At 40.7% G+C, this 26,814-nt stretch overlaps 1 long non-coding RNA gene across 1 annotated transcript; it reads left to right on the top strand.

Annotated features, from left to right (window-relative positions):
* Nucleotides 1–26,605, top strand: LOC129658834 (uncharacterized). Its single transcript, XR_008717523.1, has 3 exons — nt 1–70; nt 373–419; nt 26,323–26,605. It is a non-coding gene; the product is annotated as an uncharacterized LOC129658834 (long non-coding RNA).
* The last annotated feature ends 209 nt before the right edge of the window (nt 26,606–26,814 follow it).

Raw genomic sequence — 26,814 nt, 5'->3', positions numbered from 1 at the left:
CAGTTTTCCCCTGTGTCTCTATCCTTCTGACCAGCTCTGCAGATTTCAGGCTTGCAAACCTCATGGTTTTGTGAGTCAATTCCTTAAAATTAATCTCTCTCTACCAAAAATACTAATTTTTTGTTAAGTGCTACTTATGAGATTTAGGAAGTTTTTTCTATTCTTAGTTTACTGATTTTTTAAAATTATTAATAAGTATTAAATAGCAGATAATAGTTTTGTTTACTGTTAGTTGTAATGCTTATATGATTTCTTTTCTCTGTCCTATTAATGTGGTAAATTAAAATGTTGACTCTTCAAATGTGAAACCAAAGTTTCAGTCCTAGAAACTTATTCATGATCTTTTTTCTTTTTGGGGGGCACGGGTTCTAGGTTCATCCACCTCATTAGAACTGACTCAAATGCATTTCTTTTTATGGGTGAGTAATATTCCATTGTGTATATGGACCACGACTTCTTTATCCATTTTCATCTGTCAATGGACATCTAGGTGGCTTCCATGTTCTAGCTATTGTAAATAGTGCTGCAATGAACAATGGGATGCATGTGTCTCTTTAAATTTTGGTTTCCTCAGGGTATATGCCTAGGAGTGGGATTGCTGGGTCATATGGTGGTTTTATTCCTAGTTTTTTAAGGAGTCTCCATACCGTCTTCCATAGTTGTTGTATCAATTTACATTCCCACCAAAAATGCAAGAGCATTCCCTTTTCTCCATACCTTCTCCAGCATTTATTGTTTGTAGACTTTTTGATGATGGCCATTCTGACCTGTGTGAGGTGATGTCTCATTGTAGTCTTGATTTGCATTTCTCTAATAATGAGCGATATTGAGCATCTTTTCATGTGTTTGTTAGCCATCTCTATGTCTTCTTTGGAGAAATGTCTGATTAGGTTTTTTTACACTTTTTGATTGGGTTGTTTGTTTTTCTGGCATTGAGTTATATGAGGTGCTTGTATATTTTGGAAATTAATCCTTTGTCAGTTGTTTCATTTGCTATTATTTTCTCCCATTCTGAGGGTTGTCTTTTTTCACCTTGCTTATAGTTTCCTTTGCTGTGCAAAAGCTTGTAAGTTTAATCAGGTCCCACTTGTTTACTTTCATTTTTACTTCCATTACTCTAGGAGGTGGGTCATAGAGGATCTTGCTTTGATTTATGTCATCGAGGGTTCTGCCTAGGTTTTCCTGTAAGAGTTTTATAGCTCCTGGTCTTACATTTAGGTCTTTGATCCGTTTTGAGTTTATCTTTGTGTATGGTGTTAGGAAGTGTTCTAATTTCGTTGTTTTACATGTAGCTGTCCAGTTTTCCTGGCACTATTTATTGAAGAGGCTATCTTTACCCCATTGTATATTTTTGCTTCCTTTGTCAAAAATAAGGTACCCATAGGTGCAGGGGTTTATTTCTGGGCATCCTATCTTGTTCCATTGTTCTTTATTTCTGTTTTTGTGCCAGTACCATGCTGTCTTGATAACTGTAGCTTTGTAGTATAATCTTAAGTCAAGAAGGTTGATTCTTCCAGCTCCATTCTTCTTTCTGAACACTGCTTTGACTATTCAGGGTCTTTTGTGTGTCCATATGAATTGTGAAATCTTTTGTTCTAGTTCTGTGAAAAATGTCATTGGCAATTTGATAGGGATCACATTAAATTTGTAGGTTGCATTTGGTAGTATAGTCATTTTCACAATACTGATTCTTCCTACCCAGGAACATGGAATATCTCTCCATCTGTTTGTGTCATCTTTGATTTCTTTCATTAGTGTCTTATACTTTCCTGTGTACAGTTCTTTCATCTCCTTAGGTAGTTTATTCCTAGATATTTAATTCCTTTTGTTGAAGTGGTGAATGGGATTGATTCCTTAATTTCTCTTTCTGATTTTTCATTGTTAGTATATAGAAATGAAAGTGATTTCTGTGTATTGATTTTGTATCCTGCAACTTTGCTAAATTCACTGATTACCTCTACTAATTTTCTGATACTATCTTTAGGGTTTTCTATGTACAGTATCATGACATCTGCAAACAGTGAGAGCTTTACTTCTTCTTTTCTGATTTGGGTTCCTTTTATTTCTTTGTCTTCTCTGATTGCTGTAGCTAGGACTTCCAGAGCTATGCTGAATAACAGCGGCTCAATGAACACTCTTGTCTTGTTCCTGATCTCAGGGGGAATGCTTTCAGCTTTTCACCACTGAGAATAATGTTTGCTGTAGGCTTATCATATATGGCCTTTACTATGTTGAGGTAGGTTCCATCTATGCACATTTTTTGAAGAGTTTTAATCATAAATAGGTACTGAATTTTATCAAAGGCTTTCTCTGCATCTATTGAGATGATCATATGGTTTTTATCTTTCAATTTGTTGATATGGTATATCACATTGATTGATTTGCATATATTGAAAAACCTTGTATCCCTGGAATAAACACAACTTGATCAAGGTGTATGAGCTTTATGATGTGTTGCTGAATTCCGTTTGCTAACATTTTGTTGAGGATTTTTGCATCTATGTTCATCAGTGATATTGGCCTGTAGTTTTCTTTTTTTGTGTTATCTTTGTCTGGTTTGGGTATCAGGGTGATGGTGGCCTGGTAGTATGAGTTTGGAAGTGTTCCTTCCTCTGCAATTTTTTGAAAGAGTTTTAGAAGGATAGGCATTAGCTCCTCTCTAAATGTTTGATAGAATTCTCCTGTGAAGCCATATGGTCCTGGGCTTTTTTTTTGAGGGCTGGGGGGAGATTTTTGATCAAAGCTTCAATTTCAGTGCTTGTAATTGGGTTTCTAATAATTTCTATTTCTTCCTGGTTTGGTCATGGAAGATTGAACGTTTCTAAGAATCTATCCATTTCTTCTAGGTTATCTATTTTATTCCCACATAGTTGTTCATAATAGTTTCTTATAATCCTCTATATTTCTTTATTGTCTGTTGTAAACTCTACTTTTTCATTTCTAATTTTGTTGATTTGATTTGTCTCTCTTTTTTTCTTGGTGAGTCTGGCTAAGGGTTTGTCAATCTTGTTTATCTTCTCAAGGAACCAGCTTTTAGTTTTATTAATCTTTACTATTGTTTCTTTCATTTCTTTTTCATTTCTTTATGCTTGATTCCTTGTGATTTCTTTCCTTCTACTAATTTTGGGGGTGTTTTTGTTCTTCTTTTCCCAGTTGTTTTAGGTGTAAAGTTAGGCTGTCTATTCAATGTTTTTATTGTTTCTTGGGGTAGGATTGTATTGCTATAAACTTCCCTTTTAGGACTGCTTTTGCTACATCCCATAAGTTTTGAGTTGTCATGTTTTCATTGTCATTTGTTTCTAGAAAATTTTTTATTTCCCTTTTGATTTCTTCATTAACCTGTTGGTTATTTAGAAATGTGTTGTTTAATCTCCATGTGTTTCTGTTGCTTACAGTTTGTTTTTCTTGTAATTGATATCTGGTCTCATAGCATTGTGGTCAGAGAAGATGCCTGATACAATTTTAATTTTCTTAAATTTACTGAGGCTTGATTTGTGACCCAAGATGTGGTCTATCCTGGAGAATGTTCCATGTGCACTTGAGAAGAAGGGGTATTCCTCTGCATTTGGATGGAATGTCCTAAAGTTATCAATGAGTTCCATCTCATCTAATGTATCATTTAAGACTTGTGTTTCCTTATTAATTTTCTGTTTTGATGATTTGTCCATTGGTGTGAGTGGGATGTTAAAGTCTCCTACTATTATTGTGTTACTATCAGTTTCTCCTTTTATGTCCGTTAGTGTATGTCTTGTGGATTGAGGTGATCCTATGTTGGATGCATAGATATTTACAATTGTTATGTCTTCCTCTTGGATGGGTCCCTTGACCATTATGTTGTATCCTTTCCTATCTCTTGTAATCTTCTTTATTTTAATGTCTATTTTGTCTGATGTGAGGATTGCTACTCCAGCTTTCTTTTGCTTCCCATTTGCATGGAATATATTTTTCCATCCTGTCACTTTCAGTCTATATGTGTCTTTAGGTCTGAAGTGGGTTTCTTGTAGACAGCATGTCTTGTTTTCTATCCATTCAGCCAGGCTGTGTCTTTTGGTTGGAGCATTTAATACATTTAAAGTAATTATATATATATATATATATATATATATATATATCGGAGAAGGCAATGGCACCCCCACTCCAGTACTTTTGCCTGGAAAATCCCATGGGTGGAGGAGCCTGGTAGGCTGCAGTCCATGGGGTCGCTAAGAGTCAGACACGACTGAGCGACTTCGCTTTCACTTTTCACTTTCATGCATTGGAGAAGGAAATGGCAACCCACTCCAGTGTTCTTGCCTGGAGAATCCCAGGGACGGGGGAGCCTGGTGGCTGCTGTCTATGGGGTCACACAAAGTCGGACATGACTGAAGTGACTTAGCATAGCATATATATATGTGTGTGTGTGTATGTATGTATGTATATGTATATATATATATAGATATATTCCATTTTCTAATTGTTTGGGGTTGATTTTTTAGATCTTTTTCTTCTCTTGCATTTCTTGACTCTATAAGTCCATTTAACATTTGTTGTAAAGCTGGTTTGGTGGTACTGAATTCTCTTAACTTTTGCTTGTCTGAAAAACTTTTTATTTCTCCATCAATTTTGAATGAGATCCTTGTTGGCTACAGTAATCTTGGTTGTAGAATTTCCCTTTCAGTACTTTAAATATGGGCTTCCCTTGTGGCTCAGATGGTAAAGCGCCTGTCTGCAATGAGGGAGACCTGGGTTCAATCCCTGGGTTGGGAAGATCCCCTGGAGAAGGAAATGGCAGCCCACTGGGGATCTCCTGGAAGATCTTTCTGCTGAAAGATCAGCTGTTAAGTCTATGGGGTTTCCCTTGTATGTTACTTTTTGCTTTTCCCTTGCTGTTTTTAATATTCTTTCCTTGTGTTTCATCTTTGTTAGTTTGATTAGTATGTGTCTTGGTATGTTTCTCCTTGGGTTTATCCTGTATGGGACTGTTTGCACCTCTTGGACTTGACTGACTATTTACTTTTCCATGTTGAGGAAATTTTCAACTATAATCTTGTCAAAAATTTTCTCATACCCTTTCTTTTTCTCTTCTTCTTCTGGGACCTCTATAATTCAAATGTTGGTGTGTTTGATATGGTCCCAGAGGTCTCTGAGACTATCCTCAGTTCTTTTCATTCTTTTTACTTTATTCTGCTCTTCAGAAGTTATTTCCACCATTTTATCTTCCAGCTCACTGTTTGGTTGTTCTGCTTCAGATATTCTGCTACTGATTCTTTCTAGAGTATTTTTAATTTCAGTAATTGTGTTGTTTGTGTCTGTATACTTATCAATTAATTCTTCAAGGTCTTTGTTAATTGATTCTTGCATTTTCTCCAGTTTGTCTTCAAGGTATCTGATCTTTACTACCATTATTCTGAATTCTTTTCCAGGTAATTTTCCTATTTCCTCTTCATGTTCCTTCATTTGTGCAGTATTTCTCTGCCTTCTCATTTTTTTTTAAGTTATTGTGTTTGAGGTCTCCTTTTCCCAGGCTTCAGAGAAAGTTGAATTCTTTCCTCCTTTTGGTTTCTGCCCTCCAAGGTTGGTCCAATGGTTTGTGTGTGCTTCGTATAGGGTGAGATTTGTGCTGAGTTTTTGGTGTTTGTTTGTTTTTCCTCTGATGGGCATGGGTGAGTAAGGGGGTACTTCTGTCTGCTGATGATTGGGTTTGTATTTTTGTTTTGTTTGTTGTTTAGATGAGGTGTCCTGCATAGGTGCTACTGGTGGTTGGGTGATGCTGGGTCTTCTATTCAAGTGGTTTCCTTTGTGTGAGTTCTCACTATTTGATACTCCCTAGGGTTAGTTCTCTGGTAGTCTAGGGTCTTGGAGTCAGTGCTCCCACTCCAAAGGCTCAGGGTTTGATCTCTGGTCAGGAAGGAAGATTCCACAAGTGATTTGTTATGGCATTAAGTGAAATTAAAACAAATATCCAAAAATGAAAAGCCAAAGATGAATCCCAGACAAATGGCAGTTACAAAATCAGGCAAATAATAATTAAAATAATGGAATATACATATATACATATACACCCATAAGCAAAATCAAAACAGTCCAACAAAAATAAAGTACAGTAGATTGACCCAGCAAACAAAGGAAATAAAAAATTATATCTACCAGTTAATAACAAAACTAAATAAACCACAAACTGGAAAACAAAACTAAAGCAAGGTGCCAAGTGGGGAATAAAGCAATGAAAACAAAACTAACAAATATGTTGAGAGGAAAGGAAAGAAAGAAAAGAACCAAAGCGTAGATATGCAGTTAAATAGAGGTAGATGATGAAGATTTATATACATTAAAGATTAACTACAAGGGGAAAAGAACAGTAGAAAAGGCAAATGAAGGAATAAATGTAGAAAAGTATAACAGGTTTAAAAAACTTAAAAATTAAAATTATAAAAAAGAGAAAAGAGGAAAAGATGAAAGAAGAAAGAAAAAAGGGGGGAAAAAAAAGGTAAACTCCACAGAACTGCAAAAGCCCAATGTAGAGGCAGATGTTTATAACACCAGTAGAAAGTGTTACTGAATATATACATATACATATAAACCCATAAGCAAAATCAAAACAGTCCAACAAAAATTAAGTACAATAGATTGACCCAGTGAACAAAGGAAACCAAAAATTCTATCTACCAGTACAAAGCTAATTAAAGCACAAACTGGAAAACACAACTAAAGCAAGGTTCTAATTGGGGAATAAAACAATGAAAATAAAACTAACAAATATGTTGAGAGGAAAGGAGAGAAAGAAAAGAAAGAATAGAAATGCAAAGTTAAACAGGGGTAGATAAAGAAGATTTATATACCTTAAAGATTAACTGCAAGGGGAAAAGAACAGTAGGAAAAGCAAACAAAGGAATAAATGTAGAAAAGATAATAATAGGCTTAAAAGAATAAAATTTTAAAAAGAGGAAAGAAAAAAAGAGGAAAACTCCACAGAACTGCAAAAGCCCAAAGTAGAGACAGAAATTTATGACAACAATCAAAAAAGTGACTGAGGGGGGAAAAAAAGCTCAAAGCTTAATTGGATATCTTAGTGCCAATAAAATCGACAACTACAGAGGGGCTGGGGTGGAGGGGGGAAAAAAAGAATCCAAAAGAATCTACAGAACAAGTCAAAGAATGAGAATAATAAATGTTTTTCTTTAGTCACTGCTGTCAGAGTCCTTTCCCACGCTGGGAGTCACAGTCCACCTTGCATCCCTAGGATGCCCTCCAACACTGTGCTGATCTCTGGACCTGCTGTGGGGGCAGCTCAGATTCTAATCTGGTCCTACTCCTGTGTGTTCTTGCCTCCAATGTCCACAGCTATCAGAACTAGTGTGTTTCCTTTTATGGGAGTTTTCAATGGCCTTTTATATATTCCATAGACACAGAGTCTGCTTCGTTGATCGTGTGGATTTAATCTGCAGCTTGTACAGCTGGTGGGAAGGTTTTGGGTCTTCTTCCTTAGCCACACTGCCCCTGGGTTTCAATTGTGGTTTTATTTCCACCTCTACATACAGGTCGTCCACTGGGGTTTGCTCCTGAGGCTGCCCTGGAGGACTTGCGTCTGCCCCAGTGAGGGCCAGGTGTGGAGCTGGTGCAGCTGCGTGGGTTGCAGTGGTTCTGGCAGCACCAGGTACTCAGGGGAGTTGGTGGCTCAGGCAGCAGGAAATATAGTGCTCTAGAAGGGTATGGCAAGCAGTCTTGGCCAATAGGCTCCAGTATTCTTGCCTGGAGAACTCCCTCTCTGACAGAGAAGCCTGGCAGGCCACAGTCTACAGGGTCGCAAAGAGTCAGACAGGACCAAAGCGACCCTGAGCATATAAACACAAGACTTTCTTTTTTTGCCTGTGGCAGCTCTGTCCCAGTGCGAGTTAAGCGTGGTACAGCTGCTTGGCTTGTGGGGACCTGGCAGCGCCACTTGTTCAGGGATACAGACTGCCTGGTCAGCAGGAGTTATGGTTCTTTCAGAGTCTTTTTTCAAGCCTCTTGTAGCTGGCGATCAGAAGGCCTCTTTGACCAGTCTTTCTCCGTGGCTCCACATGCCCACTCAAGTCCTTAAAGGGCTCCCTTGCCTGAGGTCCTTCTCTGTTGTTCAGCACATCAGGCACATAGAGGGGCCCCCTGGCTGGGGTCCTTCTCTTTAGATCGACACATCAGGCACTTACAGGGGCACCCTGGGTGGGGTCCTTCTGTAGTTCAGTGCGTCAGGCATTTGATGGGCCAGCCCCTCTACTGTTCAGCTGCCGATGCTAGCGTGTGGAGAGAGAGAGGCTCTAGCCCCTATGTGTGACTCAGCAGTATCGCCTTGCTCCCATGGCTGCCTGGCTTTCCTCCACGGGCGTTTCCCACCACAATCTTCTCCCTCACATCCCCTCAATCCATCTCTACGCAGTCAACAGCAGCCCTTGCCCTGGAATTGTTCCGCAATCCCTGAACTCCAGCTCCCAGCCGCTGCCGCTTCCAGAAGACCCACGTCCCTGTCCGGGGTGTGTATGGCTGCAGCAAGGACTGTGTGATTCTCACTCCATTTAGGCTGCCACAGTTCAGCTGTTTCACTCTCAGCCTTAAATGTTTATCCTCCGACTCAAACAGTTGCCCCCATGTGGGGATTGGACCCCTGCTTCAGTTCCCTCACCCGCTGAGGGCAGGGCCAGTGCTGCTAACACTCCTGATCCCCCCCCTCCCGCACCGAGTTCCTTCATCCTACTGAGTTTTGCGTGGTTCTATACGCTCTTTTCCGCTGGTTAGGTCATCCTGTCTGCTCTCAGCTGGTGTTCTGAATGCACTTCTGTGTCTGAAGGTGTATTCCTGATGAATCCGTGGAGACAGATGTACTCCACGTCCACCTACTCCTCCATCATCTTGTTCTCTCCTGATCTTTTTGATGTATCGGAAGTTTTGGTATTTTGTTTCTTTGGTCATAAAAAGGATTGACCGTTTTTGCCATGTCCTTTTCTGGATTTGTTATCAAGATTATCCTAGACTCAGAAAATGAGCACTCTTTTTCTAGTCTCCGGAAAAGTTTATAAAGATAGTTGTGTATGTTACTTCCTATTATTTTAATGCCTGTAGAATCTTTATTTCAGTGTCTCTTTTAGATAGAAATGTTAATAATTTGTACTTTAATTTTTCTTGACCAGTCTTTGCTAAGGATATCAATTACATTAGTCTTTGTCTTAAATCATTGTGTGCTATAGTAGAATACCACAGACTGGGTGGCTGAGAAACAAGAGGAACATTTCTCATAGTTCTTGATGCTGGGAGGTCCAAGGTCAACGTGCCAGCATATTCGGTTTATGGGAGTTTCCTGGTTCATATGGCTATCTTTTCACTGTGTCCTCATGTGGTGTAAGCAAGATCTTGGTGTTTAATTTCGTCTTTTCTTTCTAGCATCTTGAGAGAGTGATGTTAGATCATTGATTTTTAGTCTGACTTCTGTTTAACCCCCTCCTTTTTTTTCAGGCTTTTAAGATTATTGATTCCCTTTTAAAATTGCATTACAATATCCCAGAAATTGTAATACATTATATCTTTTTTACTATCTAGTTCAATATATCCTAATTTTCATTTTGAGTTCTTTGATCCTTGAGTTATAAAGACGTGTGATGCTTAATTGTGAAATGTTTGGAGATTTTTCTGGTTCTTTTTAAGGGTTTTGATTTTATCTTAATTTAACTGTGGTCAGACAATCTATCCTGTATGACTTTAGTTCCCTAAGGCTTGGATTATAGTTTGTTATGTAACATTCTATGAATATTTGAAGAGAATATGTACTTTGCAGTTTGAGACTTGAGTGCTTCGTGTATGTCAAATGGATCAAGTATAAAGAATTACTCTGCACGATTGATTTTGGGTTTGCTTTTTATATTGATTACTGAGAATATGTATTTAAAATCTCCTATTTTGACTGTGGATATGCCTACTTCTCATCTTACTTTTCTTATTATTATTATTTTTGCTTTATGTATTTTGAACCTCTGTTGTCAGGCACACATATATTTAAATTTTTTATGCCTTAATAAATTTGTCCCTTATTTCTATATAATGTCATTGCTTGGTTTCTCATATTATTCCTAGTTCTAAAATCTACCTTGTTGAATATAAATATGGTTACTTCATCTTCCTCATGAACAAGGTATGCAAAGTATATCTTTTTTCATCCTTTTCACTTTTAATATATCTGTGTATCTGAATTTAAAATTGTAAATAACATAGATAGATCTTGATTTTTATTAATGAAATCAAACATTCATGATTCGTTGGAAACACAGATTTGGGGGGCATGCCCTGGACCTACTGCACTACAAGCTTCACATAATTCTGGTTTATGCTAAAGATTGAGAAACACATCTCTAGATTTAACAATATACATGTAGTAAATTAAAATGTTTGTTTTCAAATGTTAAACCTAATTTATAGCTTATCACATCTAAACCAAATATATATCCTATCACAGTCAGCCTTTGAATAATATTATATAATGTAAGAGTCTTAGAGCAGTGTGATTTGTTACTGCTGTTACTGGAACCTGCCCTGGGGTCTCCTGCACTTTAGCCTGGACAGACTTCTCTCAACCATTTTTAAATACGAGAAGTATTTGAATGTATAGCCTTTCCCCATGTGTTAAACAGCACAGGTATATTTAGGTATTTCCCAGCTACACATGGCTTCTCTATTTGACGGCATGTTCATCCTTCTGTACATGCTCAGTAACCTGAATTATTCAGGCTTATCTCATCTCCTTCCTAATTACGGGGGAGGATTATCATGATTTGACAGAAATATCTGATTGGATGGGTCTTGTCTCTAACAGCTGCCAAAAGTGTCACATTCAACCTGATGCTTCGAAGATGAATTTTGAGAATGCAGTCATTCAATTACATTCACCTTAAGATTCACAACATGGCTTGGGCCATGATTTGGGAATGATTGTTAATATAAATCCACTTTGGAAATAGATGCAAGTACAAATTATAGGATTTCAGGGTGCAGTTTGGTTTTGAGGGATTTTTTAAATTATTATAAATAATGAAGGATGCTAAAGATGCATATTCAACTGGACATAATTAAAACCCCCAAGGTTGTGGTTTTTAAAAGCTGAGATTCTGAGGTGACTAGCATACTTAGAGGATGTGCTTCCTTCTGTTTTCTCTTTCCCACTTCTGCTCTCCTTCCCACCACCTTCATCCTGCCCACCTCACAATCAATTCCTCAATCCTTAGACTTTGATATCAAACACAGTCCTGGGTGGTGGGGAGAAGGGACTCATGAGAGAATGACAGAATCAAACATGGTAAGAGGCTGACACAGTGCCGACAAGGGCACCCAACCCTAAGCCGCAGGGGAGGGTCAAGTCTGCCCTTCATAGGGTCTGCATGTCCCAATGGTGATGCCAGAACCATCCTCTGGGCACCAACACCTCATTAAATCTCAGAAACAGAGACAGTTTTGCATGAAGTAGAAAAGAGTAGCTTTAGTGCTTTGCCAGGCAAAGGATGCCATCAGGCTGATGCCCTCAAAACTGTGTGTCCTGACCTGGAGGGGATAGTGAGAAGTTTTATAGTAATGGTTCAAACGTGGTGTGATCAGCTTGTGGACATTCTTCTGATTGGTTGGTGATGAGTTAAGTGGGAGTCAGAATCATCAACCTTCTGGTTCTAATTGGCTAGGGGTCTGCATGCTTGTGGGCAGCATACAATTAACTTCCCCATCTGGTGGGGCTTTCAGCCTCTGCAAAACAGCTCAAAGGTATTATGTGTATCCCTTGATAGGGAATCAAGACTCTGCTCCAAAATGCCATTTGACCGTTGCTCCCTTGTCTCTGTATCCCTTCCCTTCCTTGATTAGCAACAGTTTGAACCTGCCCATTTTTCTTTGTGTGTGTGTGTTTGGCCACACCACATGACAGGTGGGATCTTAGTTCCCTGACCAGGGATAGAACCTATGCCCCTTGCATTGGAAAGTGGAGCCTTAACCACTGGACAACCAAGGAAGACCCAAGGAAGTCATGGGGGTTGAATGAAGCCTATTCCTGTAATCAAGAAATGGGATACACAGAAAGGCTTTTGTGTCTAGGAGCCCCCAAAAGTCTTGCTTGGTTTCAATGGGACAAACGTGGCCTACTTGTGCCATCACTCCATGACTTCAAAATGTTTGCAACTTGGCAATAGCCATCTTGGGGGTCAGTGATTTAAATAAAACCAAGGGTAATAAAATTAGCATATTCATTCTCTTTCACTTTTATTTCTCCCCCTCCAATTTGCAAAGAAAAAAGTTTATTCTGTGATTCTAGCAATGTCCCTCAATGTTCTCTTTGTCTCTTAAATGTCACTATGCTTTTTTCTCTCACACTGCAAACATCTACTTACTCATTCAGTGGTCTCCTAAAATCAGGATCAGATATTAGGAATAGCTCAGCTTAGTTCAGTTGCTCAGTCCTGTCCGACTCTTTGTGACCCCATGAATAGCAGCAGGCACGGGTCAACTAATTCTTCAGTTCAGTACAGTCGCTCAGTTGTGTCCGACTTTTTGCGACCCTATGAATTGCAGCAGGCCAGGCCTCCCTGTCCATCACCAACTCCCGGAGTTCACTCAGACTCATGTCCATCGAGTCAGTGATGCCATCCAGCCATCTCATCCTCTGTTGTCCCCTTCTCCTCATGCCCCCAATCCCTCCCAGGATCAGAGTCTTTTACAATGAGTCAACTCTTCGTGTGAGGTGGCCAAAGTACTGGAGTTTCAGCTTTAGCATCATTCCTTCCAAAGAAATCTCAGGGCTGATCTCCTTCAGAATGGACTGTTTGGATCTCCCTGAAGCCCAAGGGACTCTCAAGAGTCTTCTCCAACACCACAGTTCAAAAGCATCAATTCTTCGGCGCTCAGCCTTCTTCACAGTCCAATTCTCACATCCATATATGACCACAGGAAAAACCATAGCCTTGACTAGACGGACCTTTGTTGGCAAATTAATGTCTCTGCTTTTGAATATGCTATCTAGGTTGGTCATAACTTTCCTTCCAAGGAGTAAGCATCTTTTAATTTCATGGCTGCAGTCACCATCTACAGTGATTTTGGAGCCCCCAAAAATAAAGTCTGACATTGTTTCCACCTCTTCCCCATCTATTTCCCATGAAGTGATGGGACTGGATGCCATGATCTTCGTTTTCTGAATGTCGAGCTTTAAGCCAGCTTTTTCACTCTCCACTTTCACTTTCATCAAGAGGCTTTTTAGTTCCTCTTCACTTTCTGCCATAAGGGTGGTGTCATCTGCATATCTGAGGTTATTGATATTTCTCCTGGCAATCTTGATTCCAGCTTGTGTTTCTTCCAGCCCAGCGTTTCTCATGATGTACTCTGCATATAATTAAATAAGCAGGGTGACAATATACAGCCTTGATGTACTCGTTTTCCTATTTGGAACCAGTTTGTTGTTCCATGTCCAGTTCTAACTTGCTTCCTGACCTGCATACAAATTTCTCAAGAGGCAGATCAGGTGGTCTGCTTTTCCCATCTCTTTCAGAATTTTCCACAGTATATTGTGATCCACACAGTCAAAGGCTTTGGCATAGTCAATAAAGCAGAAATAGATGTTTTTCTGGAACTCTCTTGCTTTTTCCATGATCCAGCTGATGTTGGCAATTTGATCTCTGGTTCCTCTGCCTTTTCTAAAACCAGCTTGAACATCAGAAAGTTCACGGTTCACATATTGCTGAAGCCTGGCTTGGAGAATTTTGAGCATTACTTTACTAGCATGTGAGATGAGTGCAATTGTGCGGTAGTTTGAGCATTCATTGGCATTGCCTTTCTTTGGGATTGGAATGAACACTGACCTTTTCCAGTCCTGTGGCCACTGCTGAGCTTTCCAAATTTGCTGGCATATTGAGTGCAGCACTTTCATAGCATCATCTTTCAGGATTTGAAATAGCTCAACTGGAATTTCATCACCTCCACTAGATTTGTTCATAGTGATGTTTTCTAAGGCACACTTGACTTCACATTCCAGTATGTCTGGCTCTAGGTGAGTGATCACACCATAGTGATTATCTGGGTCGTGAATATCTTTTCTGTACAGTTCTTCTGTGCATTCTTGCCACCTCTTCTTAATATCTTCTGCTTCTGTTAGGTCCATACCATTTCTGTCCTTTATCGAGCCCATCTTTGCATGAAATATTCCCTTGGTATCTCTAATTTTCTTGAAGAGATCTCTAGTCTTTCCCATTCTGTTGTTTTCCTCTATTTCTTTGCATTGATCGCTGAGGAAGGCTTTCTGATCTCTTCTTGCTATTCTTTGGAACTCTGCATTCAGATGCTTATATCTTTCCTTTTCTCCTTTGCTTTTCACTTCTCTTCTTTTCACAGCTATGTGTAAGGTCTCCCCAGACAGCCATTTTGCTTTTTTGCATTTCTTTTCCATGGGGATGCTCTTGGTCCCTGTCTGCTGTACAATGTCATGAACCTCAGTCCATAGGTTCTCTATATATCAGGCACTCTATCTATCAGATCTATGCCCTTAAATCTATTTCTCACTTCCACTGTATAATCATAAAGGATTTGATTTAGGTCCATACCTGAATGGTCTAGTGGTTTTCCCTGCTTTCTTCAATTTAAGTCTGAATTTGGCAATAAGAGTTCATGATCTGAGCCACAGTCAGCTCCTGGTCTTGTTTTTGCTGACTGCATAGAGCTTCTCCATGTTTGGCTGCAAAGAATATAACTAATCTGATTTCAGTGTTGACCATTTGGTGATGTCCATGTGTAGAGTCTTCTCTTGTGTTGTTGGAAGAGGGTGTTTGCTATGACCAGTGCATTTTCTTGTCAAAACTCTATTAGTCTTTGCCCTGCTTCATTCCATATTCCAAGGCCAAATTTGCCTGTTACTCCAGGTGTTTCTTGACTTCCTACTTTTGCATTCCAGTCCCCTATAATGAAAAGGACATCTTTTTTGGGTGTTAGTTCTAAAAGGTCTTGTAGGTCTTCATAGAACCATTCAACTTCAGCTTCTTCAGCATTACTGGTTGGGGCATAGATTTGGATTACTGTGATATTGAATGGTTTGCCTTGGAAACAAACAGAGATCATTCTGTCGTTTTTGAGATTGCATCCAAGTACTGCATTTTGGACTCTTTTGTTGACCATGATGGCTACTCCATTTCTTCTGTGGGATTCCTGCCTGCAGTAGTAGATATAATGGTGATCTGAGTTAAATTCACCCATTCCAGTCTATTTTAGTTTGCTGATTCCTAAAATGTTGATGTTCACACTTGCCATCTCTTGTTTGACCACTTCCAATTTGCCTTGATTCATGGACTTGATATTCCAGGTTCCTATACAATATTGCTCTTTACACCATCAGACCTTGCTTCTATCACTAGTCACATCCACAGCTGGGTATTGTTTTTGCTTTGGCTCCATCCCTTCATTCTTTCTGGAGTTATTTCTCCACTGATCTCCAGTAGCATATCGGGCACCTACTGACCTGGGGAGTTCCTCTTTCAGTATCCTATCATTTTGCCTTTTCGTACTATTCATGGGGTTCTCAAGGTAAGAATACTGAAGTGGTTTGCCATTCCCTTCTCCAGTGGACCACATTCTGTCAGACCTCTCCACCATGACCCACCCATCTTGGGTGGCCCCACGGGCATGGCTTAGTTTCATTGAGTTAGACATGGCTGTGGTCCTAGTATGATTAGATTTACTAGTTTTCTAAGAGTATGGTTTCAGTGTGTCTGCCCTCTGATGCACTCTTGCAACACCTACCGTCTTACTTGGGTTTCTCTTACCTTGGACGTGAGGTATCTCTTCACGGCTGCTCCAGCAAAGCGCAGCTGCTGCTCCTTGGACAAGAGGTATCTCCTCACCACCACCTCTCCTGACCTTGAACGTGGAATAGCTCCTCTAGGCCCTCCTGCACCCCCACAGCCACCGGTCCTTGGACGTCGGGTTGCTCCTCCTGGCCGCTGCCCCTGGCCTCGGGCATGGGGTAGATAAGTAACTAATTCTTACTCATGTATAAATGAGTTAGTCACTCTTAAGGTATTCTTACAGGTGTATGGAATCCTTAAGACATATAATAAAAGCATGTCTCCTATATGAGTGGTGAACCAAAGATTTGGAGAGTCTTTCCAGAGGAGAGGAAAGAGGCTCCAGGAGAATATAAATGTGCTGAGGTCCCAAATCCCTGCACAGGTATCACAGGACCCCCGAGGTCTAAATGTGGTAAAGTTGACTTGACAAAATCCCAAGTCTAGAACAACTGGCATCAAAATGATGTTTACTGGGTTGGGGTGGGAGAAGTTTATGGCCCAAGGTTGGGGTCTATGAAATGTAGGGAGAACCTGTTCAAGGGATGATGAGGGATAGTTCATCCCTGGGGAGGGAGGGAGTTAAGTCCTGCCTGAAGAAAACCCAGACTAAGCCCTGGTTTCAGATAGTTTGTTGTTCTATGCACTTATCACTTTGCTTTATATCACTCTTTGTTGTTTCTAACAACACAGTGCAAGTGATTGTTTGATTACAAATAAGATCAGTAATTTTGTTAACATCTTTTTTTATTAGGGTGATAACTTGAGTTAAAAACAAAAAAGCAAAACACATTGCATCTAAGAGTCACCATAAGCAGTTTTCTTCTAAATGTTGGGATTTAATTGAAATTCCCTTTCCAAGACATGTTATCTTGATTTTTTTTCCTCTCATTTTTAAAGAAATGATTATCCACCCCATTTTAGAAGGTATAAAAGGAAAAAAAAATGAGTATGAGGGGCTGAGAAATGAGTTTGTTTCCCATAGGTGGTACGTGTCACTGGGAATGAGGAGAAAAAAGTTTACCATCAAGTTTGTACTTTTTAAAATACAAAGTATGCAAAAATCCTTAACAAAATTCTAGCAATCAGAATCCAACAACATATTAAAAAGATCATACACCATGACCAAGTGGGCTTTATCCCAGGGATGCAAGGATTCTTCAATATCCACAAATCAATCAATGTAATACACCACATTAACAAATTGAAAAATAAAAGCCATATGATTATCTCAATAGATGCAGAGAGCCTATGACAAAAGTCAACATCCATTTATGATAAAAACTCTCCAGAAACAAGGAATAGAAGGAACATACCTCAATATAATAAAAGCTATATATGACAAACCCACAGCAAACATTATCCTCAATGGTGAAAAATTGAAAGCATTTCCCCTAAAGTCAGGAACAAGACAAGGGTGCCTACTTTCCCCATTACTATTCAACATAGTTTTGGAAGTTTTGGCCACAACAATCAGAGCAGAAAAAGAAATAAAAGGAATCCAAATTGGAAAAGAAGAAGTAAAACTCTCACTGTTTGCAGATGACATGATCCTCTACATAGAAAACCCTATAGACTCCACCAGAAAATTACTAGAGCTAATCAATGAATATAGTAAAGTTGCAGGATATAAAATCAACACACAGAAATCCCTTGCATTCCTAAATACTAATAATGAGAAAATAGAAAGAGAAATTAGGGAAACAATTCCATTCACCATTCCAATGAAAAGAATAAAATACTTAGGAATATATCTACCTAAAGAAACTAAAGACCTATATATAGAAAACTATAAAACACTGGTGAAAGAAATCAAAGATGACACTAATAGATGGAGAAATATACCATGTTCATGGATCGGAAGAATCAATATAGTGAAAATGAGTATACTACCCAAAGCAATCTATAGATTCATTGCAATCCCTATCAAGCTACCAACGGTATTCTTCACAGAGCTAGAACAAATAATTTCACAATTTGTATGGAAATACAAAAAACCTCGAATAGCCAAAGCGATCTTGAGAAAGAAGAATGGAACTGGAGGAATCAACCTACCTGACTTCAGGCTGTACTACAAAGCCACAGTCATCAAGACAGTATGGTACTGGCACAAAGACAGAAATATAGATCAATGGAACAAAATGGAAAGCCCAGAGATAAACCCACGCACCTATGGACACCTTATCTTTGACAAAGGAGGCAAGAATATACAATGGATTAAAGACAATCTCTTTAACAAGTGGTGCTGGGAAAACTGGTCAACCACTTGTAAAAGAATGAAACTAGAACACTCTGTAACACCATACAGAAAAATAAACTCAAAATGGATTAAAGATCTCAACATAAGACCAGAAACTATAAAACTCCTAGAGGAGAACATAGGCAAAACACTCTCCGACATATCACAGCAGGATCCTCTATGACCCACCTCCCAGAGTATTGGAAATAAAAGCAAAAATAAACAAATGGGACCTAATTAAATTAAAAGCTTCTACACAACAAAAGAAACTATAAGCAAGGTGAAAAGATAGCCTTCAAATGCAAGAAAATAATAACAAATGAAGCGGCTGACAAACAATTAATCTCAAAAATATACAAGCAACTCCTGCAGCTCAATTCCAGAAAAATGAACGACCCAATCAAAAAATGGGCCAAAGAACTAAACAGACATTTCTCCAAAGAAGACATACAGATGGCTAACAAACACATGAAAAAATGCTCATCACTCATTATCAGGGAAATGCAAATCAAAACCACAGTGAGGTACCATTTCGCACCAGTCAGAATGGCTGCGATCCAAAGGTCTACAAGCAATAAATGCTGGAGAGGATGTGGAGAAAAGGGAACTCTCTTACACTGTTGGTGCGAAAGCAAACTAGTACAGCCACTATGGAGAACAGTGTGGAGATTCCTTAAAAAACTGGAAATAGAACTGCCTTATGACCCAGAAATCCCACTGCTGGGCAAACACACTGAGGAAACCAGAATTGAAAGAGACATGTGTACCCCAATGTTCATCACAGCACTGTTTATTATAGCCAGGACATGGAAGCAACCTAGATGTCCATCAGCAGATGAATGGATAAGAAAGCTGTGGTACATATACACAATGCAGTATTACTCAGCCATTAAAAAGAATACATGTGAATCAGTTCTAATGAGGTGGATGAAACTGGAGCCTATTATACAGAGTGAAGTAAGCCAGAAAGAAAAACACCAATACAGTATACTAACGCATATATATGGAATTTAGAAAGATGGTAACGATAACTCTCTATGCGAGATAGCAAAAGAGACACAGATGTAAAGAACACTTTTTGGACTCTGTGGGAGAGGGAGAGGGTGGGATGATTTGGGAGAATGGCATTGAAACATGTATAATATCATTTAAGAAACTAGTCGCCAGTCCAGGTTCATTGCAGGATACAGGATGCTTGGGGCTGGTGCACTGGGATGACCCAGAAGGATGGTATGGGGAGGGAGGTGGGAGGGGGGTTCAGAATGAGGAACACGTGTACACCCATGGTGGATTCATGTTGATGTATGGCAAAACCAATACAATATTGTAAAGTAATTAGCCTCCAATTAAAATAAATACATTTAAATTAAAAAAATTAAATAAAATACAAAATAGTTGTTTTAGGGGATAAGGAAGATTTAATTAAAAAAAAAAAACAAAACCACCACTCTGAAGATTTACAAAAAATGAGTCTGTATATAGCAAAACCCCATGATTTGAAATTCCACTTTTCCTGGGTCTGCCCAAAGCCCAGGGCTTTGAAGACCCCCTGCCGCACTGGGGTTGGCTAGGTTCTTCCCAGGTCCTTCCCAGGATGCTAGGAAATTCTCTCCCATCACTTTGAATACTCCTTCATCCACGTCACAAGAACTGACTTTTCAAGACATCAGTGCTCATGTACAGCTATTTTCAAGTTTCCCCGGCTGTCTGCCCCAGAGTCCTGCAGACCAGCTGTTGCCCAGACCGCAGAAATGAAATTCAACTCTGTGTGGGGGCGTGTCAGCCGGTCCTAACAGCTGGGGAGCATCATGGGTGTGTCTTGACCCTGGAGGTGGTGAGGGCCAAGGGGAACCTTGTTTAGAAAACTTGGAGGAGAAAGTCTGTGTGGGAGTGTCTGTCCTGGGAGGGCCTAGGGACTGCTGCTGTAGATGGAGACATGTGGAGATCAAGGATCAGTGGAGGATGGGTGGACACCCAGGAAAATCCTTAGGAACACTTACAGATGTGTCATAAATGTGCCTGTTTATCCAAAATGTTTCCAAACAGTTGCATGTAAATTACACTGTTATAGAGGAAGCAGGCCTAATAATTCTTGATGAACTTGCCATTTTTAAAGAAAACGTTTTACAAAATCACCCTGAATTCACCCTCGTGGATTTGGGTCTGCTGCAGGGTTTGGTCCCAGGGCACAGGGTGGCTGAGGAGGAGTGGAAGTTCAAGGTCTCTGTCCTCTGCTCTTGTGTGATTTCTGCTTCTGCTGGTGCTGTTCACACAGGGAGCAGGCACAACTCTAGCCTCTGGGAGACCGTGATCTCTTTTCCCACCTAGAGCGTAAACTGGGTCAGGAGCAGGTGGACACACAGAGGAACCCAAGGCAGATGGGGGGGGGGCAGCTGGAGGATCAGGAACATTTGCTTAGACCCCAGATGGAAGGACCTTTCTCGGGGTGAAGGAGGTGGAAGGGTGTGTGGAGCCGTCTGCTTCCTGCAGCTCGTGCTGGGCTGCGTGCAAAGGAAGCTAGTAATTGGAAAACCTGCTGATTCCAATGTTCCCCCAGGCTGCTTTATTTCTGGATCCTTTGGCCCCTTTCCCCCCGTTATTTTATGGCCAGCACGCCTCCAGATCAGTTACTATTTCAGGGGGTGCTTGCTCCTGCTCTTGACAGAGAGAAGCCTTCAGGGCATTTGCAGTTTTTGAAATAGCAAAGGCACAAAATGCTCTCGTGTTATTTTATCTTCAGAGTTGAGAATGTGGCCACGTGTTCAGCAGCTGTGAACCCCAGTTCAGGCGTCTGGGGAGGAGGCTTGGACCAAAGCAATCCAAGCTCCCTGTCTTCAATAACGAGCTGCAGGGAGACAAACACCAGACTGAGCCTCCCAGCTCCATTCTACAGAGTCCTGAAGTATGTGAACGTATTAGTTGCTCAGTGGTGTCCAACTCTTTGCGATCCCATGGACTATAGCCCACTAGGCTCCTCTGTCCATGGAATTCTCCAGGAAGGAATACTGGAGTGGGTAGCCATTCCCTTCTCCAGGGGATCTTCCCAACCCAGGGATCAAACCCGGGTCTCCCTCATTGCAGGCAGGTTCTTTACTATCTGAGCCACCAGGGAAGCCCATACACGGTGTCCTAAGTTCTTACAAATATCTACTCTAGTCATGGATCCTCCTCAGCCCACTTCCCATATCTACCATGGGCCAGGATGGTCTTAGACCACAGGAAGTGCACTGGGTACCACAGGAGGGAGCCTCCATCTCACAGCCCTTCTCTCCCCCTTTTCTCAGACCCTGGGGCACGGATTGGAGCACTGGAGCCTTCTTTGTCAGTGAAGGAGAGAGATGGAGGCTACAGGCTTTGCTGTGCCATACTGCTGGTGGTGGGGATACCGAGCTACAGCCCTGGCTTTACAAGATGTAACTTCCCCTTGAGACGAGCAGAATGGGATGGAGTTTAAATGAGATGATGTGGATGCAGACTCAGCCAAATGATTGGCAGGTGGAGGAGTTGTCAGGGTGTGGGCCTGTCTGCACTGGAGCACGTATTCTGTGTCAGACACCAGGAATGCAGCAGTGGGCAAGACAAATCCCTGGTCCTCATGGAGGAAGGCAGAGGGTGAACAAACAGGCCACAGAGACATTTCAGATAGTGAGTCATACCCAAGGCAGAGGGAGAGAAGGAGAGCGCCAGGTTGGGATGTGTGACCTCCCAGGGGTGGGGAGAGGCCCTGGATGAGTCCCACTTGCACCAGCATCTAATTCACAGAGGAAGCAGAAGAAGTTCTGAAGGGCCTTTCCTGGGGCAGAGCGGTGAGCACAGCCGCACAAAGTCCACCAGATACTTCAGCTCCTTCCTGGGGCCTAGGGGACTTGCCTACTTCCCCCATCCCTTCCCCTTCCCCACGCCCGACTTCCTCCAGCATTCCTATTTGCGTGCATGCATGCACGCTAAGTCACTTCAGTTGTGTCCGACTCTTTGTGACCCCATGGACAGTAACCCACCCAGGCTTCTCTGTTCATGGGATTCTCTAGGCAAGATTACTGGAGTGAGTAGCCATTCCCTTCTTCAGGGATCTTCCCCACCCAGGGATTGAACCTGCGTGTCTTATGTCTCCTACACTAGCAAGCGGGTTTTTTACCACTAGTGCCACCTGGGAAGCCCACATCCCTGCTTATTCCTCTACATTTCTATCCACTCACCTTGACCATCTACATGATGAAATCTGAACCCAGCTAGGATGTAATTAAAGAGTAAGGAGAGCCAGGAAGAATTTCAGATAGCTTGGTTCAAGAGAACTGCCTGCTGTGACCACTTGCTGGAAGAAGTTATTGAAGACATAATCCCAGGCAAAATGCCAAGGTTCTAGACGGCCAGCTGGACTGTGGTCTTTAGGACAGGGGTCTGGTACTCCTTATGGGAATTTGCCAATTGATGGAGCGATGTGAAGATAAAGAAGCAGTCAGGAAACTGGATTTCAAAGCGGCAAAAGTTCTAGCCCACTCTCCATCCTTCTAGATACCATGGGAGCTTCCCTATGGCTTCAGCTCCAATTAACCAGAGTCTTAATTGGTTTGTTATTTTAGCAACTCACAACATGATACAAAGTTATTTAAAAAGTGTTCTCAAGGAAAAAGAGACATAATATAGAACAATGTGAACAAGACTGTAGACAATCTCAACAAGACGGTTTGGCCCAGGGTGGAGGAAAAGGGAATGCTCCATGAGACTCTTATGCTGCTTGGAGGGCAGAGGAAGTGATTGGCTATGATGGATTCTCAGTGTAACTATGGTCTTAAATAGATTTGTTAAAAATGTTCGAAGTAAGCAGGAAACAAGAGGTGAGACTCACAACTTTGGTTTGAAAATATTCTAATGATGTTCTCTTATAAAACAAATATGCAACTTAAGTTACACTTGTTAAGTAAGTTGAAAATAGGAGTGGGCAAAGATATTAGAGAAAATGTCAAACATATAAAGTTTTAAGAGTTATATGACTATTAAAATTAGGATTCAATCAAAAGCATTTCATGGGACAATGAAAGATCTTTTCTATTGATGAAATCAACACTCCACCAAATGTATAAAATTTAATCACCTAATACAACTGCACTGAAGTCTAACTCCAAAACTATGAGTTCAAAAAATAGCTGAAGATATAGAATATAAAATACTCTATTTATTTATCACATGTATTTCTAAAACAATACAGCAGAGAAGGAATATACCCATGGACTATTTATAAAAATTTAAATCACCATGAAAAACTCAGTAAACTCCACAAAGCAAACATCAGAATAGTCACATTCTTTGACAAGATTGCAATAAAACTAGAAATTAAAAAAAACAAAAGGAAAACAAAAAAAATCTACCTATTTGGAGTTTTTAAGAGCAATGTTCTGAAAATTCTTGGAAAGGAATGAAATAGGGTCATTTGTAGAGTTGTGGATGGACCTCGAGCCTGTCATACAGAGTAAAGTAAGTCAGAAAGAGAAAAACAAATATTGTATATTAATGCATATATATGGGATCTAGAAAAATAGTACTAATGGACCTATTTGTAAGGCAGGAATAGAGACACAGACTTAGAGAATGAACTTGTGGACACAGGGTAGGGAAAAGAGTCCAGTTCAGTTCAGTTGCTCATTTGCGTCCGACTCTTTGCAACCCCATGGACTGCAGCACGCCAGGCCTCCCTGTTCATCACCAGCTCCCAGAGTTTACTCAAACTCCTGTCCATTGAGTTGGTGATGCCATCCAACCATCTCATCCTCTGTCGTCCCCTTCTGCTCCCACCTTCAATCTTTCCCAACATCAGGATCTTTTCAAATGAGTCAGTTCTTTTCATCAGGTGGCCAAAGTTTTGGAGTTTCAGCTTCAACATCAGTTCCTTCCAATGAACACCCAGGACTGATCTCCTTTAGGATGGACTCGTTGGATCTCCTTGCAGTCCAAGGGACTCTCAAGAGTCTTCTCCAACACCACAATTCAAAAGCATCCATTCTTTGGCGTTCAGCTTTCTTTATAGTCCAACTCTCACATTCATTCATGACTACTTGAAAAACCATAGCTTTGACTAGATGGACCTTTGTTGGCAAAGTAATGTCTCTGCTTTTGAATATGCTGTCTAGGTTGGTCATTACTTTCCTTCCAAGGAGTAAGCGTCTTTTAATTTCCTGGCTGCAGTCACCATCTGCAGTGATTCTGGAGCCCCAAAAAATAAAGTCACCCACTGTTTCCATTGTTTCCCCATCTATTTGCCATGAAGTGATGGGACCAGAGGCCATGATCTTAGTTTTCTGAAGAGAGGAGAGGGTGGGACAAATTGAGAGTAGCACTGGCATATATACACTGCTATGTGTACAGCAGATAGCTAGTGGAAGGCTGCTGTATGACACAGAGCTCAGATCCATACTCCGTGATGACCTAAGGGTAGGGGTAGGGAGTGGGAGGTAGGCCCAAGAGGGAGGGGATACATGTGTAGATATGACTGATTCGCTTTGTTGTACAGCAGAAACTAACATAACATTGTAAATCAATTATCCTCTGATTTAAAAAAAAAGAGGGAATAAAGTGGTATCAAGACCAATTAGAAGCAAGGAAGCAACAATGAAACATTCCCTGTGAGTATGAAAAAGTAAGAGATAGGGCCGGGCTGAGGAGGATGGGAGAGTGTGTAGAGCCTTGTTAATCAGACAGCGTATAAGACTGAAGGCAGGTTAGTGAATGACTTAACTCAGGAAGAAATGAAATCAACAGCAAAGTAAAACAAAGTCACAAGTACACACAGAATAATGAAATAGAAGAGTGAACACACAGAAGACGTGATCGAGAAAGTCGTCAATATGTTCTTTGAAAAGATCAATAAAACAGAAAACCCCTTGGCAAGTCTGATAATAAAGCTGAAGAAAGGAAGGTAAGACAGAAGGAAGGAAGGAGGGGGAGAGATGGAGAGAGAGAGAGGACCACAGATACAGGCATCAGATGTAAAAAGGGAGGTTTAGCTCCAATAAACCTATTTTTTACAAAAGCAACTATATGCTGGATTTTGTGCATGGGCCACACTGTGTTGATGCTTTTTTTTCATGGGGGAGGGACACAGTACATTCATCCACACTGACCCAATAAGTACACTCTCTGACACAGCCTATTATGTTCCAAACACATAATAATGATCAGCAAAATGTAGAAAGAAGAAACTGGGAATTCCATGGTGGTCCAGCATTTAGGACTTGCTGCTTTTCACTCCAGGGCCAAAGATTCTATCCTTTGTAGGGGAACTAAGCTTCCACAAGCTGCACAGTGTGCCCCCCAAAAAAGTATTAATTAATTTTTTTTTAAAAAGGAAAGACAGAGCTAAGACACACTAATTCAAAACCAGGATAATCATGTTCATGAACCAGAAAAAAGAGCAAAACCAGGTGTGCAAAGCCATGCAGTCAATTGTATTTTAGAATATATTAATACTGAAAAGTTTTTGCAAAGTACCATGCAAGATATCCATCAGTGTTGATTATGATTGTTATGGAAAGAGAATCTCAAGAGGATCAAAAATATTGTGAATTCTGTTGTTGTTTTTTTCTAAAGTGACTTAAAATACACCTCCCAGTTTCCATGGGTCAAGAAGCCAAGGCTGGCGTGGCTGGGTCTTCCACTGAGTCTCATTGGGCACGCATCCGGGTGTGAGTCACATTGCCTCCATTCTGGAGCCATGGTCCTCTCCCCAGCTCACTTGGTTGTTGACAAAATTCAAGTCCAATTTCCTGTAGTTGTAGAGCTGAGGTGTTCTTGCTAGCTCATAACCGGTGACTGTTCTTGACTCTGCAAGATTCCTGGTGGTTCCTTGTGGGCTCAGTTTTTGAACTGTGTTTTCAAAAGCAGTTTTGAACTGCTTTTGAACTGTGGTGTTGGAGAAGACTCCTGAGAGTCCCTTGGACTGCAAGGAGATCCAACCAGTCCATTCTGAAGGAGATAAGTCCTGGGTGTTCTTTGGAGGGAATGATGCTAAAGCTGAAACTCCAGTACTTTGGCCACCTCATGCAAAGAGTTGACTCATTGGAAAAGACTCTGATGCTGGGAGGGATTGGGGGCAGGAGGAGAAGGGGACGACAGAGGATGAGATGGCTGGATGGCATCACCTACTCAATGGACTTGAGTTTAAGTGAACTCTGGGAGTTGGTGATGGACAGGGAGGCCTGGCGTGCTGCAATTCATGGGGTTGCAAAGAGTCGGACACGACTGAGCGACTGAACTAAACTGAACTGAAAAGGCTCTCCCTATGAATTCCAGTCCCTGTTTGTTTTCACCTATGGAAGGCTGTCGTGTCCGAAACAGTCTGTGTGCTCAACTTAACACATGGTGAGACTGGCCACGGATGCCATGGAACTTCATTCCTGTCCTCACGAGGAAGATGATTTTGAAGCTGCTCTTATGGAAGAGGATATTGTAATATTTTCTCTCCCTTTCACTCTGGCCATCTGAGCTTGCCCTGGTGTCTTCTCAATGTGACAATACCTCTTTTTTAAAATTCTGTCTAAATACCTGATTACCTCTTTTTAAAATTCTATCTGAATAAATGTGATCCATTATTAATTTTGTCAATCACTTTTGTTCTGTGTTCGTCATATCCCCATGCTTTTCTAGGTAAAATGAGTCTAGAGGGAATTACAGTAATAGGATAGACTGATACAAACTTTAAAATGGGTTGGAATTGCTTAGAGTTATAAATGTAGTTACAACAGACATAAGAATCCAAACTATAAATCAGACCAGGGTAGAAAA

This window comes from Bubalus kerabau, chromosome 8 (genome assembly GCF_029407905.1).
Source record: "Bubalus kerabau isolate K-KA32 ecotype Philippines breed swamp buffalo chromosome 8, PCC_UOA_SB_1v2, whole genome shotgun sequence".
Lineage (NCBI taxonomy): Eukaryota > Metazoa > Chordata > Mammalia > Artiodactyla > Bovidae > Bubalus > Bubalus kerabau.
Note: the sequence above shows the minus strand (reverse complement) of the source record. Positions and strands in the feature narration are given on the sequence as shown.